Raw genomic sequence first — 17,846 nt, 5'->3', positions numbered from 1 at the left:
GACATCTTGTTCTCTGTTAAATTTTGCAGCCAAAAGGTTCAAGAGTCACAGTGGACTGAAAGGAAGGAAAAAAAAAAAGAATCTGATAGACACACAGTACAAACACATGTGTTTCTTTGCTGTTGCAAACCTGGCTGCTAATTTTCACTTTTTTTTCCACTTGTATACCTTTTGCTTTCATTACCCTCTCACAGATGCTACCCATCCTTACTAATCTTGCCGTACTATATTTCCCAGTCTTGAAACCTTCCTTCCCCAGTTTAAAAGCTATTTCTGTTTCCAGTTTAACCAGGCTTAATAGGTAAGTAGCAACTAGACAGTGAAAACACATTAAAAATATACAGTTAATAGAGGTATAAGAATGTACTTCACATTTAAGTGTTTTAGATAGAAAATTAGAAATATTAGACAGACATTTAGAAATATTTAGAAATATTTATTTATACAAGATTTATATGTATTTTAGAGGGGGACAGAAATACCTGTTAATCATGCTACTGTTGAACCACAGATTCTGTATCTAATAGTGTGTTTGTTATCCTGCCATGTTGGCCACTCACAGTATTACCTGCACTAATCAGCAGTAAGGCAGGAACAACCTTGTGCACAGTTGCCAAGTGCTTCGGGGAGCAGTTGTCAGCATTTCAAGCTCTGAATCTTCCTCAGCATGACACAGGACAGCCTGAGCACAGTCTGCCAGTACTGGAAGCTTCTTTCTAGCCCCCATCCACCAAGCTGCAGTTTATATATACTCTTAGAAATAAACACCCCAGAGTTTAAGCTCACCATATAAGCCTATAGAAAACACCACCCCAGTTTCATGGCTACTGCACAGTAGGTGTTTCCATAATATAAAATGACATTTCTAACATTTCCAGCAAATGTAGTCAAAGCATAAATTTCCAGGATTGTATGAGTAAGGGTGACTCTCCAGAGCTGATAATAAGCAAAAAGAGGGCTCATAAAGCTCATAGGGCTCATATCTGCTGACATACAAAACGGTAACTTCTGTGGTTATTCAAATGTATAGCAGAACTATATATATAGTTATACATAACTAATGAATGCAATTGCTAGACTGTCTCCAACAACCTGGACAACTACAATAAAACCTAAAGTGCAGTTTTATAAACAAATCCATATGAAGATATATCTGAGATGTTGTAGCAATGCCAGATTTGCATGGTATTGTTTATGTGAACAATACAAGCAAGCCCATTTAAAAAGACTGCAGAATGTCCAGATGATTGTTTTTAAATTACTAGGTCCAAACTCTCTTCAGAATAGGCATGACTTTAGTATCCCCTCTGTATAAAAGACCAGATTCTCTCACCTCAGAGGAGGAAGAGAGTACTCCTAACCATTACTTGTCTAAAGCATGGCTTGGGGTTATGATAGTTCCATGAAAACATCAGCTCAGTGCTTGGCCACCACAAAACCCCATTGAGTTACTAAGAACAGAACAGTGAGCAAAAGAAAACATTATGCTGCTGAATAAATCTATGTTTTTTCCAGACCTTCAGCACAGCTCAGGCTAGTCCCCTTATCTCAGCAAGGCAAAGATTCAGAGGAGGGAACAGGGAAGAACAGAGGTACGGGTCAGCTGGGCAGGTTGATCCTTCAGCCTGGGAAAGTGATGGCTTCAGGAGCAGGTTGCAAAAAAAATTGAAAGGAGGAAGAAATGGGTGGAGAACGCTGTTCATGGTCCATTCTGATACTGGAAATCAGGTCAGCAAATGAAGCCATCAGGAGTCAGTTCAGAACAAGTGTGCACAGCATTTCCTCATGCAGCCGACCAATCTGTGGCAATCTGAGCCAAGCCGTGCCCTGGAGACATTTAGAGCTGGGGTGGTATGGAGGAGCAAACACATACTTGGAAGGGAGCCTGCCTCGTGATGCTAGATAGACAAAGCACATCAAGCTGAGGAAAGCATCCTAGGCTGAAAACAGTTGGAGGAGAGAAAGCTACCAGGGGAGAAGAGGGGAGGTGTGGGGAAAAGGCAGTGCCTTTGACTGTACACTGCCTTTGGCAGTACATTTGACTCTTTGCCTATGAGTTAGAGTCACTGTTGGTCCAGACAAGCTGTGATAGCTGTTACTGCTTCCCTAGGTTTGGATTCACAAACTGGCTTGTGGCACAGCAGTAAACTCGCTACTGATGCTTTCTAACTCAGGTCCAACCCTGTTGCTTTTGCTGAATTAGTTAGAAATTGCCATGAATAGAAAATACTGCCCTAAAACAGAGTTGCCAAGGCCTGTTCTAGTAGTGTTCTCAGTGCCTGCAAAAAGCTGAGGCAACAGAGGGGAAAAAAAAATCCTACCAAATGAGCCATTTACAGTCCTGAATAAGCTAAGCCAGATAAAGTAATAACATTTTCCAAGGACCATGTTGGGTCAATGTGCTACCAGCTAAAACAGGCTACCCAACCTTGAAAAAATAGTTCACCGTGTCTGTTTTCAGAAACTTGTAATGATACAACCCCACACTCAAACATCATCCACTAACCGATCAGGCCACATTTGCCACTCTGCTGTTGCAGAGCAAAGTTGGAGCAACTCCGCTGTAGTCTTGGAAAGTGTAAAACAAAGAAGCACTAATGCAGTCCTGACAACTGTTATTTTGAAGGTACTGTGGGAAAAAAGAGTCCAGGAGGTACTACAGCATTTCCATTTGTAACTGATCAAACTGCAAGTTAAATAGTCATACTGCCCTTGACTGCATCAACAGACCTCCTGCCCCAACAATTTCCAGCCAAAAACCATCATAGCACCACTCAGCCACACTCCCTTCTGGTCCAGCATTACCATTCACTACACACAGAGCCAGGCTGATGTGGTGTGGATTACCAAGACGATTCTTTACAATACAACTCAAATTCATCAAAATAATGTTACTGGTTTACACAAGAAGTTTTGTACAACCCTCCCTCCGTGATGTGTTGCAGAAATAGAGTGTAGTTGTTTTGTCCTTCCAGCTGTAGGTTGTTTGTTTTCCATGATAAAATTGCACAGACAGTTTCTTTTAGGCAAAATCATGAAGCCATATTAAGCTTGTCACTACCCTAAAACCAGTGCATAACCATTCTATGTATATTTGATATACACTCGTGAGTCAAAAATGTTACCAGACACAGCAGGCAGACCCAGAAAAAACATGAGCCAACAGATCCATGTCATAAACTCATAAACTGAAATGACTCAAGCCTTGACAACCTATAGAGATCCTTCTGGGAAAGGCAGAGAGGGCCAGGTGTGGTCAGAGCTTGTATGGGAGGAGTTCCAGCTTTCTGTGCCACCATCTGGGCAGGGCCCACTTCTGCTGCACTGCATTCATTACTCACCACTTGATGACTATCACAGCAGCTGTGATGTCTGCACAACATCCAGGCCAAACAAAAAAAAAAAAAAAGGGGGGGGGGGGCTATTACTGCAGTAAGTTATTAAAATGAGAATTTTATCACCTTTAAAGGATGTATGTGACTCTCAAAAATGTATCAGCTGTTACACTCAAACTCCTCCTGCAAGTTACAATGCCTGCTATGCAGCTGACATCTTTGGAACATTAAATAAAATTTCACGCTGGAACATTTCATCTTCAGTGGAAGCAGATTACTGCTGTGCCTTCCAATAATAATTTCAGCTGATATAGCATTATAGTTTTCATAGGAAATAAGATCTTGGCTTTGAAATTATAAGCCAGTTGTGAACATTGCCTTTTAAATACAGGAGGTTATTTGACTCTTATCAAGACCGATAAGGAAGTTGTTTGTCTATAGGGAAACACAATACAGTAGGATGTTGGATTTCAGACTCCACTGCAGATAAAGTGCAAGTTCACATTGGGTGGGGAGAAAGAGAAAAGCTTTTTGTCTTATTTTTAAGATCTCCTAAACCCACAAAAAGCATTTCTAATTCCTAAAGCATTTCTAACACCATCAGTACTGCACACTAGCCATAAGATAAGCACCTGCGTTTCCCCTTCCCAGTAGAGTATCATTTCACCTTGCTGGGCTGCACTATGGGCCCCAGCCATGACAAGCTCTACAGCTCACTGCAATCATATCCCATTTTGTAGCTCCACAAGACACTGCACTACCACCTAAGCACACTCACAGGCTGTTACAGGACAACTTGTCTGTTTATTCTTGCAATCACAGGAAGAAATGGTCCAGGTCTGCAAAATTAATTTCCTGGCAACAGGCTACAGCTACATGGTATAAGCTGCTATGCATTAGGGAAATCAATCCTACTGTCCCTAATTACCAGAACCAAGCACTGCTACTTTTTATGAAGCCAGTATTTCTTTTCCTTGCTTCTGCACAAGCAGCTACCATGTAAGGTTGACAACCCTCAAATGCTAGTCCAAGAACAGAGATACAGCTTGTGATCAGAGCAACTGAGAGAGGATACAGAAACAAGCTGTGCTTGCACAACCATGCTGCAAACGGACACACAGCAACATGCACTATGCCCAAAACTTTCAAATAAGAAAAGACATTTTCATGAGGCTGTATGAGGGGTTTACCTCACATACATTAGCAATGATCAGAAGTGGATTGATAATGGCTCAGCAACCCTGTGGCAACCAACAGCTCATACTGTCAGAGATCTGTTAGCCATCTGTCCAAATATGGTTAAAGTTTAGGGGTAACACAGGTGTCCTGGATGTTTGCAAGGCCATTAGTGCTGTTCTGTCTCCACCACCTGTCATCACCGGAAGTGTTCCTGAATTAGCTACAAAATTTGAAGGGAGAATTGCATGTACTGTGGATGGTATTAATGGGATGTGTACCACACTCCTTGCTGTTTTCAGTAGGGCAGTAAGTTTCCTATAAGCAAGGTGAACCACCTCATGTGGATCTCTCTCCTGCATTTCACTGTATCAGGAGGTTGCTGGAGGGAAACCATGAAAGTGGCTTAAAAGATTTATTCCAGCCCCCTCCAATATTCTCCTCAGTTATGTTCTCACATTAACGGACGTGATGTGCTCAATAGACATTTTAGCTATTGAGAACTGAGGATCTGACTCCCACTCTTACTCCACTCACTGACACATGAACTTTAAACTCTGTTTAAGGAGCTTCTGCTTCTGGCAGTCACAGCAGCTGATCCTGCTTATTGCATGCTGCTTTTTGCTGAATCTTATTTTCCTGATCAGGAGAGTCTGACCTTGCTAATGGGCAGTTTCCTCCATGCATGTAGGCACAACTACAGCTGACTGTTAACAATTCTTTTTCTTTATTCATAATTAAACAACTTTATAAACAAAGATCTAAAAAATCACATGGATTTAGAACCTACAAGTTCACCAAAAGCCTAGACATTCTCATGCTTCAGTTCTCGTGTGAAAAAATGAAGGCTCAGGAAAGAAAAAAAAGCAGAAGCAATGACACAGGTACCACTCCAGCTTTGAAAGCAGAGAGACTCAGGTGCCTAAACCAGGCAGTCTGCTGCAAACAGACTGTGGACCACTGCTACAACAGTGGCCTCCTCTGCCACTAAGTGCCTTCAAAACTGGTAGCTGATGAAGCAAAGTTGCAAAGATGTAGTATTTTCTGAACTATCACTCTAGTAATAGTACCTAACTACAAATACATTATCTGCATTCAGATCTTCAGCAGGTGAAAAGACAGCTCTTCATACCATGTTTATGGTACAGAAATCGTACCATGATGTTCAAGAATTCTAAGTTATTAAACACTTGATAAATGTATATAAACCACTCATTCTTTCCCATTTCTAAGTCAACAGAATATTCCAGGTTATATTTCGATGTAAATGCAGTCTTTTAACTATGAATCAATCACTTTCATCTTTTGTTGCAAGTATAACAGCAATGGAGTATATAAAAGCTACTTTCATTATGTAAATATACTATAAAATCCAGTACAGGACACCTTACTGGTAATTACATATTAATAGAACAACATTAAAAAGTCAGAACCTTCAGTATGAGTTACAACGGAGAGAGAAATAGAAAATATTTCACTATATCCAAGCAATTGTTTCAGGTTTATATACCAGCAAGGACTAATTGCATTGCATAGTACAAAATGACAATGAAAGCTGTTCCTTATTCACATTTCTACAGAACCCCAAAAGTTGAACCAGTAAAGTAATTATGGTCATTTAGGTTTATTACGTCTAATAAAATGCCTCACTGAAAAAAGTTTATTAGACTGCAGACACCCCCAGAGAAAGTTATATGTGTAACCTCGGGTGCATACTTATTAGGCTGTAAGACTCTAATTACATTATTGGAGCATTGTTATCTTCATAACACTCCTTCATTTGAGCATTCAGTATTTTTTTCTGTCCTCTACGGTAAGTATGTAGCTGATGCCTCTGTCATTCGCTCCATCTAAACTACTGAACGCAAGTTACACAGGAAAATTTAATACCGGCATTTCCTCAACATGCTTCACTCTGCATTTAACATATGTTCTTTTAACACAATTTCTTCAGATGTGATTTCCTAAGTCTTAAAAAAAAAAAAAAAAAAATCTAAATTCCACTATATGGAACCAATATAAGCCATATTCAGAAAAACAACTCCCCTAAAATTTATGCATATATAAATGTGCATAAATGTGCAGAATAATGTGCAGCCTCAGGAACAAATAAAACATAGAAAATATCAGTTGAAAAGATTAACATTTGGTAAAGTTATAAGCATCTGGAAAGTGATCTCTTACAGAGAAGTGCCACACAACCTTAATTTCAAGCAATACAATCAGCTCTATTATTAACACTGAAGTATATACAGTGCATGTTTTGTATATGTTCCTGTATATTGCACACTTTGAAGACTAGTACTGCAGGTGTCATGCTTCATGACAAAAGCAGACACCCAAAATCAAAGCACATGACATAATGAGCATTAGTTAACATATGCCTGTATAGTATTTGTTGTTATGAACAAAGCACCTACAAAAATCTTGAGAGCTAAAAAGTGTACTTGTTCTTGACCAGAACAGTAGGTATGCTTGACTTCATTTTCAAAGAAGTAATGCAATTTTAATTTTTATTTATTTATTTCCTTGTTAAGAAATCATGTCCTGTGATAATCACTGTCAATTTCAAGAAGTGCATCTGCAAACAGAAAATTGTGCCTAGTCCACATTTCTCAAAAGGTCATCTGCCCATGGTCATTTTTCATAAGTAGGTTTTGTCACATATTTCATTCTTATAATAATGACATTATGGCAATGTCAGGCGTATAGCTCAAGGCAAACAGACACAAATTCTCCTTGCGCCAATGGAGAGAGAAGAGAAATAATTCTCTATCTTCCAAACACACAGAGGTTAATGAAGATATTAATTAAAGTATTTTAAGAGTCAAGTCAGCTTAATCTTAAGAGACCCTCCAAAATATGGGTAGCTTTTCCTAAGCTAAATTTTCCTGTTCCATTTCTACTTCATCCTACTATGTTCAAGCTGAAAGTGAAGCTTCAGAAAGTCTTATTTATATTGCAACACTTCCGCTTGCAAATCTCTCCTTTGCAGAGCCATTCTGATGCACAGACAAAGCTACCACTGAGGCTGCTAGTAGTAACGTGTCACAAGGGAAAGAATAAAACACCCTGAGGCTCTGTAAAAGCAGCCCAAGAATTTCTATTCATACAATATGTTGAATCAATGGCAAAATACTGGTTTTCTGAAATGTTAATTTGCATAAACAATAAGACAGTTTAGATGTGGATTTACAGTCTGAGTAACTGATGAGATGAGCACAGAAAGAAAGAGACTAGGAACATGTGCTTGCATGGTGTACCATGCCCAAAGAACATTTCTTTTGCAGAACAGCATCCGCCAGGCCTAGGAAGCTGATTCATCATGATATATGTGAGTCAGGTGCCTGTTAGAAAGGCATCATGAATCACTCCTGGACTCTGGATCATATTCAAAATGCACACGCAGCACAGGAAAAGAGTTCTTATGCCATGAGTAAAGTAAGCACTTTCATCATGCAGTCACTATTACATATTTATTTTTTTAAAAAGCCAAAAATAAAAAAAAGAGAGAACCAAGGGAAAATTTGAAACAAGCTCAGCAATTCTGACTCCTCTGCATCAAAACAGTGCTAATAATGTGACATTTCTCATTAAAAACAAAAGCAGTTTGTCTGCAAGCTAGCTGGTTAGCCAATAAATCTAATTGTGCTGGCTCAGTGACCCCAGCCTTTGCTCAAATGAGACCACAGTTCCAGCCAAGGGTGCTATGGACACTTTTCATTAGCTTCCAAAAGGCATAACAGAAAATGTTCTAGTACTACAGGATTCATGCAAATATGACAGCATCACTTCCTGGCTACCTGAAGGTAAAAGAAACAGATACTAATATCCTATCAATATACCATAGCATTAAAGTGCAAACCTCAAAGCCTTATATCAAGTACTCCCAAATTTTATAATGCTCCCATCCATAGAAGGGACTCAGCATTTTCATGTATTGTATCCTATCCTAAGGTCCATACTGTCATATAGTTGTCTTATAAAACATTAAGATATTTTCACTATGCTAACCAGCAAGGAAGAACAAGGGTCTGAAGGAACTACTTCTAGTTCTCCAGGTTTAGACAACACAAATGCAACAAACAAAACAGTATTATCTTTAGCAAAAACAAGCTCTCATTTCATTCCAGGGCACACTCAAGCTATCCTAAATTTCTACTACATTCACCCAGCGTGGCAGATTCTCATCTTGCACTGCTCTCCCAGCCCACGTGCCTAACTATGGGATGAGATGGAGTCCTGACACAGAGACCAAAGCCAAAGTGCAGAGGCTGTACTTGTAGATTTCCAGAATGTACCACAGCTAGAAACATAAAGGAAAAGCACAGCTCTTACTCAGTGTTGCAGGGCAGCAACCCAAACCAGCAGAAGACTTTATAACCCCCTAGACTGTCTTCCCCTCTCAAACAAGGAAGTCAGCTTCACGTAGGTATCCCCAGTAGCTACTCCAAAGTGATCCAGGACTTGGAGGTGCTATCACAGCAGGTAGGGATCAGCTGTGTTTAGACAGGTGTGACAGCAGGCTATTGCTTCACAGGCTGTAGCTGCACCTGAAACTCTCGCTGTGGGGGCAGCAGCACTATGCAAGGGAGGGCAATAAGAGTTCATGCAGAAGAGAGGAACTGGGGGGTACAGTAGTACTGCTATTCCCAGATTAGCAATGTTGTTATTTAGAAAAAGAAGAAGTCTGACTCAAACTAAAAACCGAGCAGAAGTTTGATTGTGGCTGAAGCGTAAATCAGAAGAAAAAAAGAGTTTAAGGAAAGGATTCCTTAAATTAATTTTGCTGCTGAAAAGCTAAGTTTGGCAGAAATGCTGCAACAACTACTTTGTGATAGTATTGTTCTCCCCCCTGTAGAATCATTTTTAAAGCTACATACTAATGCCAGATTATGTTATGCCAAGGGCATCAGATTTCCTTACAGTGTGCCTGCTCCTCCTTCAAGCCATTCCCACTTGGGCTTGTCATGTCAGGAGACAGCAGCGGTTGTCTGTCTCCTCTGTAGAGCTGACCAAAAGACCTTCCCCTTCTCAGAGGGGAAGGGGCAACTGGCAGTTGCTAACTAAAAGCCTCACGTACTAATTAAGGAAGGGCTTCCTCATCTGAACTGTTAAGGTGCAAGGTACAGCTTGTAGCAAGTCAAGTGTACTACATCCCAGCTTGCAGAGAGTGAGTGCCCAGGTGCCACAGGGCTGAGGCAGCCTACTGAGAGCGACAAGTTGCTCAGCAAGTAACCCACTGCTTTCTTCAAACAAACTGTATAATTGAGGGAGGCAAATTGTTCCGCTTCATAAGAAACAGCCTCTGGAAGGCAAACATTCACAGGACTTCACTTCGAGCTTTTCTTTTGGTAAGGTTGCATGGGTATATTTCATTCAACGCAGACAGGCTCATGTCATTTATGAATGATGGGAAAACACTGAAGCAATTGTTAAGACTTTTCCCTATAAACTTCCCAATAACTGCTTCCATTCCTTCAAGAATCCTGTCCTTCCCTTCTGAATCAAAATACAGGGCAATGAGGTAACCTGTGCTTTAAGACTTTCTCTCCGAATATGACCACCACTTCCTTCTCTGGACCACAAAGGAAGTCCAAGTGCAAATTTTACTTAACCTCAAATAATATTTTTTTACATCTCTTATTTAATAAGGGTGTTCTTCTGGAACTGTTATTAGGAGCTCATGGTATCAAAGCTAGTTCAGGCATTCCATTTTTTCAGGAGTAAAAGCAGATGTCTCTGTATTAGAAACATTTTTGTAAATATAGTCCAAAATATGTGCAAACATCCCTGTTCTCGTAAAGTGGATACCTGGAGGAATATTCCATTTCCATGAGTTTATTAATGAAGGGACTATAATGGTTAGGATGCAGGTATTGTGGGTCCTTTAGGGTTCTTCACCCCAATGGATCAAACTATGATTGTCCCACCAGTCTATGACTGTGAAACAGAGATAGTAACAGCTGGCATTCTTATGGCTGAGAAAATATAAAGCATCACTAATGTAGGATATATCCTACACACAGGATACGGTGTTATCCCTAATAATGCTTATGCTCACTAATAAATAGCTGCTTTATGACTACCTTGTGTCAGCTTTCCTTGACCCTACATCTCTTGCATATATGGGACCTCTGGAGTGAAGTCAAATTGTTGGTACTCTCCAACAGTTACTTATCATGACTATGTTGCACTTAGAAAGCTAATTTTTTGATGGCATACAGAGCTGAGGGCTGTCTTTCCCCAGTGCCTCCCATCACTACCTGTAGGGCCAGAAGTAAAATTTGCCTCTCTTCTTCCCAAGATGGTCAAGGGACAAGATGGCAGTCTGTAAAAGAGAAAATGTGTAGGAAATTACTACTTGGTCTCTCATAAATTATTTCACTCACTACTACTAATTCTTACCAGGTGGCAGAACTTAAAAAGGATTTTTTCATGTAAAGAATACTTAAATTTCTAAGCTTCTAAGCTTCTATGGTATCCTGCGTCAACAGTATAAATGCTTTCAAAAAGTGATTAGACACATTTTGGAGGGTAAGTTGGTCGGTGGTTAGTAATACTTAGCAGTTCATGTGCAATGTCTCACCCCCAATCTCTTGCAGCTGCTGATTGCTTCAGACTGGAGAACACAAGTGGCAATCTCTAGTTCCCTTACTTTATGTGCCTCCCCCAATCTGCTGCTGGCAATTCCTGGAGAAAGCACCCATTTAAGCCTTTTCATCCCATGACCATTCCTATATTACTGCTGTTTCTGTAATCCAGGTAATAAAATAAGGCATGACATCCCCAGGCCTTCTTCCCTATGAATAGCTAAGCACAGCACGTGAACTCTTCAACCACAAAACACTTAATCAGAAATGCATTGACTGCTTGGGACATGGGTCAGTTGGGAATGATAACCCAGGCAGTGAGATGGAGCTGGCTGCCAGTGGCCTTGGCATACTGCATCAGCTGGGGTCTCTAGGGAGGGCACCATGCAGCAAGTTCACAAGTAGCACCAGGCCACACGTTATAAATGTGCAACACAGAATGAACCGGGCAAAAAGGATGCAAAGATAGCATGTGCAGGAAGAGGTACTTTTAACCTCTGTAAAGCAGGGTCACACTTATGGATAGCAGACACAGGGAAGGGACATAGAAGACAGGGCTGCCTATAGACATCAGTCTGGCACTTTTCTCAATGCTGAGCTTGCTGAATCATGGAAACTGCATTAAATATAGAAGGTGAGGAACAAAAGCTGAACTGCCCAGGAAAAGAGAATGTTTGATAGTTTTCCCAGGCTGGTCCCCAATGCTTTCCTCTGGTCACCATCCCTAATTCATCTTTCAGATTAAATCAGATTAATTGGCTGCAAAAGTCTGTCTGTTGCATTGCATAGGCTGGTTCTGAACAACCTTACTGTCTGTACCAAAATGGTTTCTGATTTCCCCCATTAAGCTAAACACTCTCAGTTGTACTGGAGAACATGATGATACTCCAACTGATACCAGACTGGAGCACACTCAGTCTGAACAGACAGTCAAGCATAAGATCCACCACATTCAGCTTTTGGAGATTTGAGGCAAAGAAAAAGGAAGTGGCTTTTTTTTTAGACCGTACTAAATACTTGCCTAACTCAGCTGCAAAAGAGACAATCACAATTCATCTACCTAGATCCCCTATGGCCTTAGCCATAAAATCGTACTTCTTACATGATGGAGGTTTCTTCCGGTATTCACTGTTGTTCAGCAGGATTAATCCTATGCTATCACTACTAAATGTAGCTATGTTAAATATTACGAACTTTTTAATTATTACAGGAAAAAAACACAAACCAGGAAACAGAAATAGATGCTTAACATCATTATAAATCAAAGGTCTTTCAGTTGTGATTCAGAGTGTGGATACTGGGAAATGCAATTAATGTTAACACTGAAGGTCAGAACAATGTGCTTGTGTTAGAAACACTAATTTTTAAGCACGTGCAGGTAAATAAGAATGCATTACATTAAATGGATTCTGTTGGATATCGTAGTAAATAGGTTAGACCGAGTTCATACCATGTAGAGATTTAGGAAGTACTTTTCTTCCTCTTTCCAAACTACTCTCTCTCTCTACATCCAGAAGTAAACAGACATGAAAGCCAGCTCTTACCCAGCTGGTGGTCTATCGCTATTATTTCTACATCAGTTTCCACCTTAAGCCTGTGCAGCAGCTTTCTTTCAGTCTCAAACTCTGCTTTGTCACTGGTCAGCCATACTATTCTTTTAATGATTAACTGAATAAATTAGCACCAGAGTCGCAGCTGAACATTGTGGAACAAGTCACTATCACAAAGGCTTTATTTTAAACTGTAAGAGCAAACAGTTACTCACAGCTTAGGTGAACACTGGTTAAGAGATAAAAGTGCATACAGTCTTTTTAAAAAAAAAAAAAAAAGAAGAAGAAAACCCAAAACTTAAAAAGCTTTAAACAGCTTTGCTACTTAAAAATCAGTCTTCCAGGGAAGAAGGAGCAAGACATTAAAGCATACCTAAAAACCCACATAACAACTCTAAGGATAATAATCTACTAATACACACTCCAGCATCTTAAGGACAGCTTATTGCTACACACACCCATCGACAAAGATTCTAAATGAGACCAGCTTGCACCAAAACAAGATCCACCAATCAGCTTTTGAAAACAGATTAAATATAGCTGGCTATTTAATATGAAACCTCTGGTAAACTATTGCAAAAGAAACAAAAATTTAAAATGGGCAATGCAGCTTTGCAAATCCATTAAAGTAACTACAAATCAACAGCTATTTACTGATGGCCTACACCTCCTTGCATCTGTCCAGCACCAAGTACAATGTGACTAGAGGCCCTAACTGATTCCTAGATGTCAGGATAATGAAATTTTAAAAAGATAAATTATTACAAAGGGAAGCAGACTTTTCTTGTTGCAAAGATTTTATATTTCTGTCTTCAAAACACACAAAATAAAGCCTTCCTGGGAACACCTGAATTTCATTTGCCAGTCACTCATGGACAACACAGTAGTTATCTAAGCCTTGTTTTAGCTGCAGCTCCCATACTGCAGTGTTTCACACCGTTCTGATGCTTCTGTTTCTTACTTTCTAATAAAGTACAATGTCAGAGTGTGGATAAAAACTCCCAAACTCTAGACAAGGCAATTTAGCCTTGTTCAATTGGCTGCTGGTCTTATACATCTGGAGGTGGTGCATTTCTGTGCCAATAGCTTGCAGGTTGTTCTGTCTGGGATAAGATTAAGATATTGCTCAGCTGAAGAGCAATTTTCCTTCCTACATTTAAGCATGCCCAACCTGCACTTCTTGTCTTTCCTTTAATCTTGGTACAGATATGGAAGCTAAAGTTTAAACCAGAACTCTCAGTCATTTTAGCTCCATACACACCCAGGCAGCTTTCCACAGATGGGTCGGATGCTTCAACCACCCAGCAGACGTTACCACTTGGCGGCCACCTCCTGTCTTCACACACTGCCAGTCTGGGAGTACACCACGGCGGGTGCTTCCCAGCTCCTCCCAGCCTCCTTGGGCTCCAGAAACATGCTGCTGGGAATACACAGCCTTGCAGTCACTGCAGCCCAAGACATTTTGGCAGCTAGAGACACTAAATGCTAATTTAGCTCCCTTTTCTCTTCTCCTCATCAATAGATCCAAGATGGGGCACTTTCTCTCCTTGCCAATTCTTATACTGCTGGAGCAAAAAGGTGGCAGCTTCTCTCTGAACTGATTGTCATTGCCGCATACCCAGCTCTATCATTTGGTATGCTTCACACACTGTCCTCTGATCTGGCAACAGTCCTGAGTACAAGCTAATTTACACCTTCAGTATAATGGCTTTTGTGTCTTCTGCTACTCTGGAATATATTACATGCAGCTGAAACAGAAGTCTAGCAAGCCACTCTCTGCCATCATCTTGTAAAAAGAACAAAAAACATGGAAAAGAAAGAGATCATTTAAATTTTTACAGAGCTGGTTTTCTTTCCAGACCTTCCTGAGTCCATTACAGTCTCCTTGCTGTTAAATACTTCTTTTCTGCATGCCCCTGGAAGCAACCCAAGGAAGGGTACAAATACTAGAGGTGCAAGAGATGCAGCATTTCAGTTACAGAAAAAATGCTTCTGAGTGTTAAAATGTCTTCCTTGCTTAGAAAGAGTTTGCACTTGCCTTACTGAAAGAAAAATCCATCCTCAGTTCTGTCACTCCAGAGACACAAAGTGCATTAAAAGTGGGATTTAAAGAGCCTAGTGTTGAAATCTTCAAAACAACCCTTACAGCTCAAACCTGTATTCCCAAGTCACAGGGAAAAGCGGTGGGGGGAAAAAAGGCCAATTCTCCATTTTTCCCTGCCTCACCCTCAAAAATTTTGCAACATTTCTCAAACCAAAGTCCTACACCTCAGGCTACACAACTGCCTTGCTTTGCTTCGGAGACACACCTTAAGGTTTACTTCGTGTAAGGTTTAAGGTGTGCCAACCACACAGGAAAATGTGCTCCTTAAAGGCACCAAGGCTGTTGTTTCACTATTTAAGCCACACTAAAGTATGCACAGTTTACCACAAGTACACTTACACCAGCACACGAAGGGGTCAGAACAGCAGAGGGGAGAATAACCAGGGGCAGCAGGACTGCCTCTCTCAGCCACAGTGCCAGCCTCTGCCAGGCTTATGTGACCACACACCTGAGGTATTAGTGGGCAAGGATTAATTTGACCAGGAGAGAAATAGAAAATAGCTGGATTATCTAATATCCTCACATAATTTGACTTCCTGTAGGGATTTATTAAAGCTTTCTCAGTATGCCCTGGAGCCAGTAGCACAGCCTCAGTTATCAACAGAGGTCCAACCTCAGGTATACAAGAAGCAAGGCATGAGGTGGAAATGGGCCATACAAGGCCAGAGGAACAGATGGGCTAACTGAAGCTGCCTGCACCCTGTGCAAGGGTGAGCAGCAGTGATGCTGGGAGGGTTATCGGGTATCAGGCTGAGCATCTGGGCCATGTCCCAAATCCACCTGCCTTACCCTGCCTCACCCCACCCTGCGCAGGAATGCCTCAGCACTGGTTCATTACTGATTCAAACGACTGGGATGCCTTTATGGTTGCTTGGGCAGGTTTGCCCTGTGTGGCACAAACACAGCACTATGATGTCTGCGGGATCCCAGCCAGCTTCAGGATATGGGGAAGTGCCTTTGCGCTGCTAAGCAGTGGAAAATTATAAAGGAAGAGAAATGCCGCCTCCAGTGACTCCATCGCTCCAAATCCCCACCCACCCAGCAGACTAGCTGGGCTCAGTAATGCAAGTTACTGGGTTTTAAGAGCAACAGGCATGCTTCTTCCTGCAGAAGGAACATTCTGCCCACTCTTGGTTTCCAGCGTCCCACCTCGCTTTACCTGTTCTGAATGGCACAGTTAAGGCATACTGATTGAGCTCTAATGAGGACTCTGTATACCACAACCAGCTTTTAACAACATGCGTGTGCAAAACTATTCCCAAACAGCAAAGAGACTAGACCTTTACCGTACTCAGCTCCATGGGCCTCCTCTATTCCTGAACAAAACTGACAGTCGCTGCAACAGAGCAGTCAATTTCCACAAGAAGTTTGATCCCCGTGGAATGGCTATTTGTTTCCGCAAACCCACACAGAGCAAGCCTAGTACAGCCAAGGATAAGCACACATAGCTGCCCAGCAATGCTGCAGTGAGACAAGCCAAGTTCACAGGGCTGCAGGTTCCTTACTTTATTGAAGAACTTCAACTTTTTAATGCCATGCCAGGCAATGTAATATGCTGCTTAAGTAATACTGCTTAAATAACAACACAAAATGAATAGTTCCACTCTTCAGACTGAACACAGCAAGATACAGGATGTAAAATTAAGTGCTCTGACTGATAGCAGTAAGTTACTGATCCAGCTCCTTGAGCTCAAAAGGAGAGCTGCCACTAAATGAAATAAATCCCAAATTACTGGACTCTACTAGAGGTCTACCACTACCACAACTGTCAGAGGCAGCTGGCTCTGGACAGGGTATCTGCAATATTCCAGAAAGATTTTCAGTCATTTCCTGGTAAATACTCTGTGCCTACTGACCCTGTAGGAAGATATCAAATCTTAACAGGAAGCCTAGCTGTGCTGTCATGCTCCTTTTTTAATAACGGAAAAGCACATATTTTCCAAATAGAGAAATCTTTGGCATGGATCCCAAAGAAAACATGAAGATTTTTCTCTTTTTTTGTTGTTATTTTAAACAGTAGCATTTTAGACACCATCCCCTGATTACAATGTGATACTCTATATGGTTATTAATGCCTACACTAGTCCTAGGTTCCTTCTAATTATAGTTTATTACACATTTTGTCAGTTTTGTTTGCTAAGTAAGTTAGCAGCTAGGCTGTGTCAGGTAGTGACCATGACAGATGATCTAATAGTTCCCTTTGTTTTTTATCCTTAAAAAATTGAAAAAAAAAAAATATGTAAAGTCACTGAACTGAACTGGTTGAAATGGATTTCACAACACAGCTGTTCCAGCCTCTGAGACCTTCAAAAGATTTCAGTAACATCCACGGTTACATCTTTGTTCACAACACAGACATCCTGGGACTCTCCTCTGTAACCCCATGCGAGCCCGTGCGCTGGTATGTGGGACAAGACAGAGCCTGCCCATGGGTAAGCCTGAGAGGCAAGAGTGAGCTTGAGTGAGTCTGTCCTGGAGTCAGTCCCAACGTGCTCTGTGACCCTGCCAGTGCAGCACACGCAACTCCTGCTTCCATGACTCAGTGCTTCACCCACTATTCCTGGGCAGGCTCCCTGAGCAACACGGGAGTGGGGGGCCCAGCTAAACTAGATACAGATGAGGAGGAAGACAAAGAGGTACTGCAACACTAACAAGATGTCTGTGCTTCAGTGAGAGGTGGTAAGCACTAGCACAGCAAACTGGTAACCAAAAGCAAGTAACTGCTCCTGTAACAAACAGGAAAGAAACTGCTCTAAGTAGTTTGAAAGCTGTGCTCCTGGGAACCGTTAGCTTACTAGAGCCATAGTCCAGATTGTCAGTGGTGGTACAATACAAGCAAAGTTAAGAAAAATCAGGCATTTCCTTAGAAGTAGGAAGAGGGCAATCTGTTAGCATATATGTAAGAAAGCAGCCTTGGGTAATCAGGCGATGCAGATATTTCCAAGTCCTTTTCTTTCACAGCCTAGGGAAAGAGGCTAGAGCTCCCAGGTTGGCCCCACTCCACCAACCAGAACAACCCCAAAGACACTGGGAAAGCTGTGGTGTTTCCAGTCTGCACATGGTACTCCCAAATCTAGAGTTATGTTCC

The 17,846-nt window shown here is 41.2% G+C and overlaps 1 long non-coding RNA gene across 2 annotated transcripts in view; it reads right to left on the bottom strand.

Moving 5' to 3' along the window:
- Window positions 1-17,846, bottom strand: part of LOC142057448 (uncharacterized) — a 92,511-nt gene that overhangs the window by 60,506 nt on the left and 14,159 nt on the right. The window contains exon 2 of one of the 2 annotated variants that reach the window (XR_012660641.1): window positions 10,778-10,842. The exons of the other annotated variant lie outside the window; for it this stretch is intronic. This is a non-coding gene — a long non-coding RNA (uncharacterized LOC142057448). The remainder of the gene's footprint in view (window positions 1-10,777; window positions 10,843-17,846) is intronic. 2 annotated transcript variants of the gene reach the window in all.

Source organism: Phalacrocorax aristotelis, chromosome 5 (genome assembly GCF_949628215.1).
Source record: "Phalacrocorax aristotelis chromosome 5, bGulAri2.1, whole genome shotgun sequence".
In the NCBI taxonomy this organism is placed as follows: Eukaryota; Metazoa; Chordata; class Aves; order Suliformes; family Phalacrocoracidae; genus Phalacrocorax; species Phalacrocorax aristotelis.
This window is presented reverse-complemented; position numbering and strand designations above follow the sequence as displayed.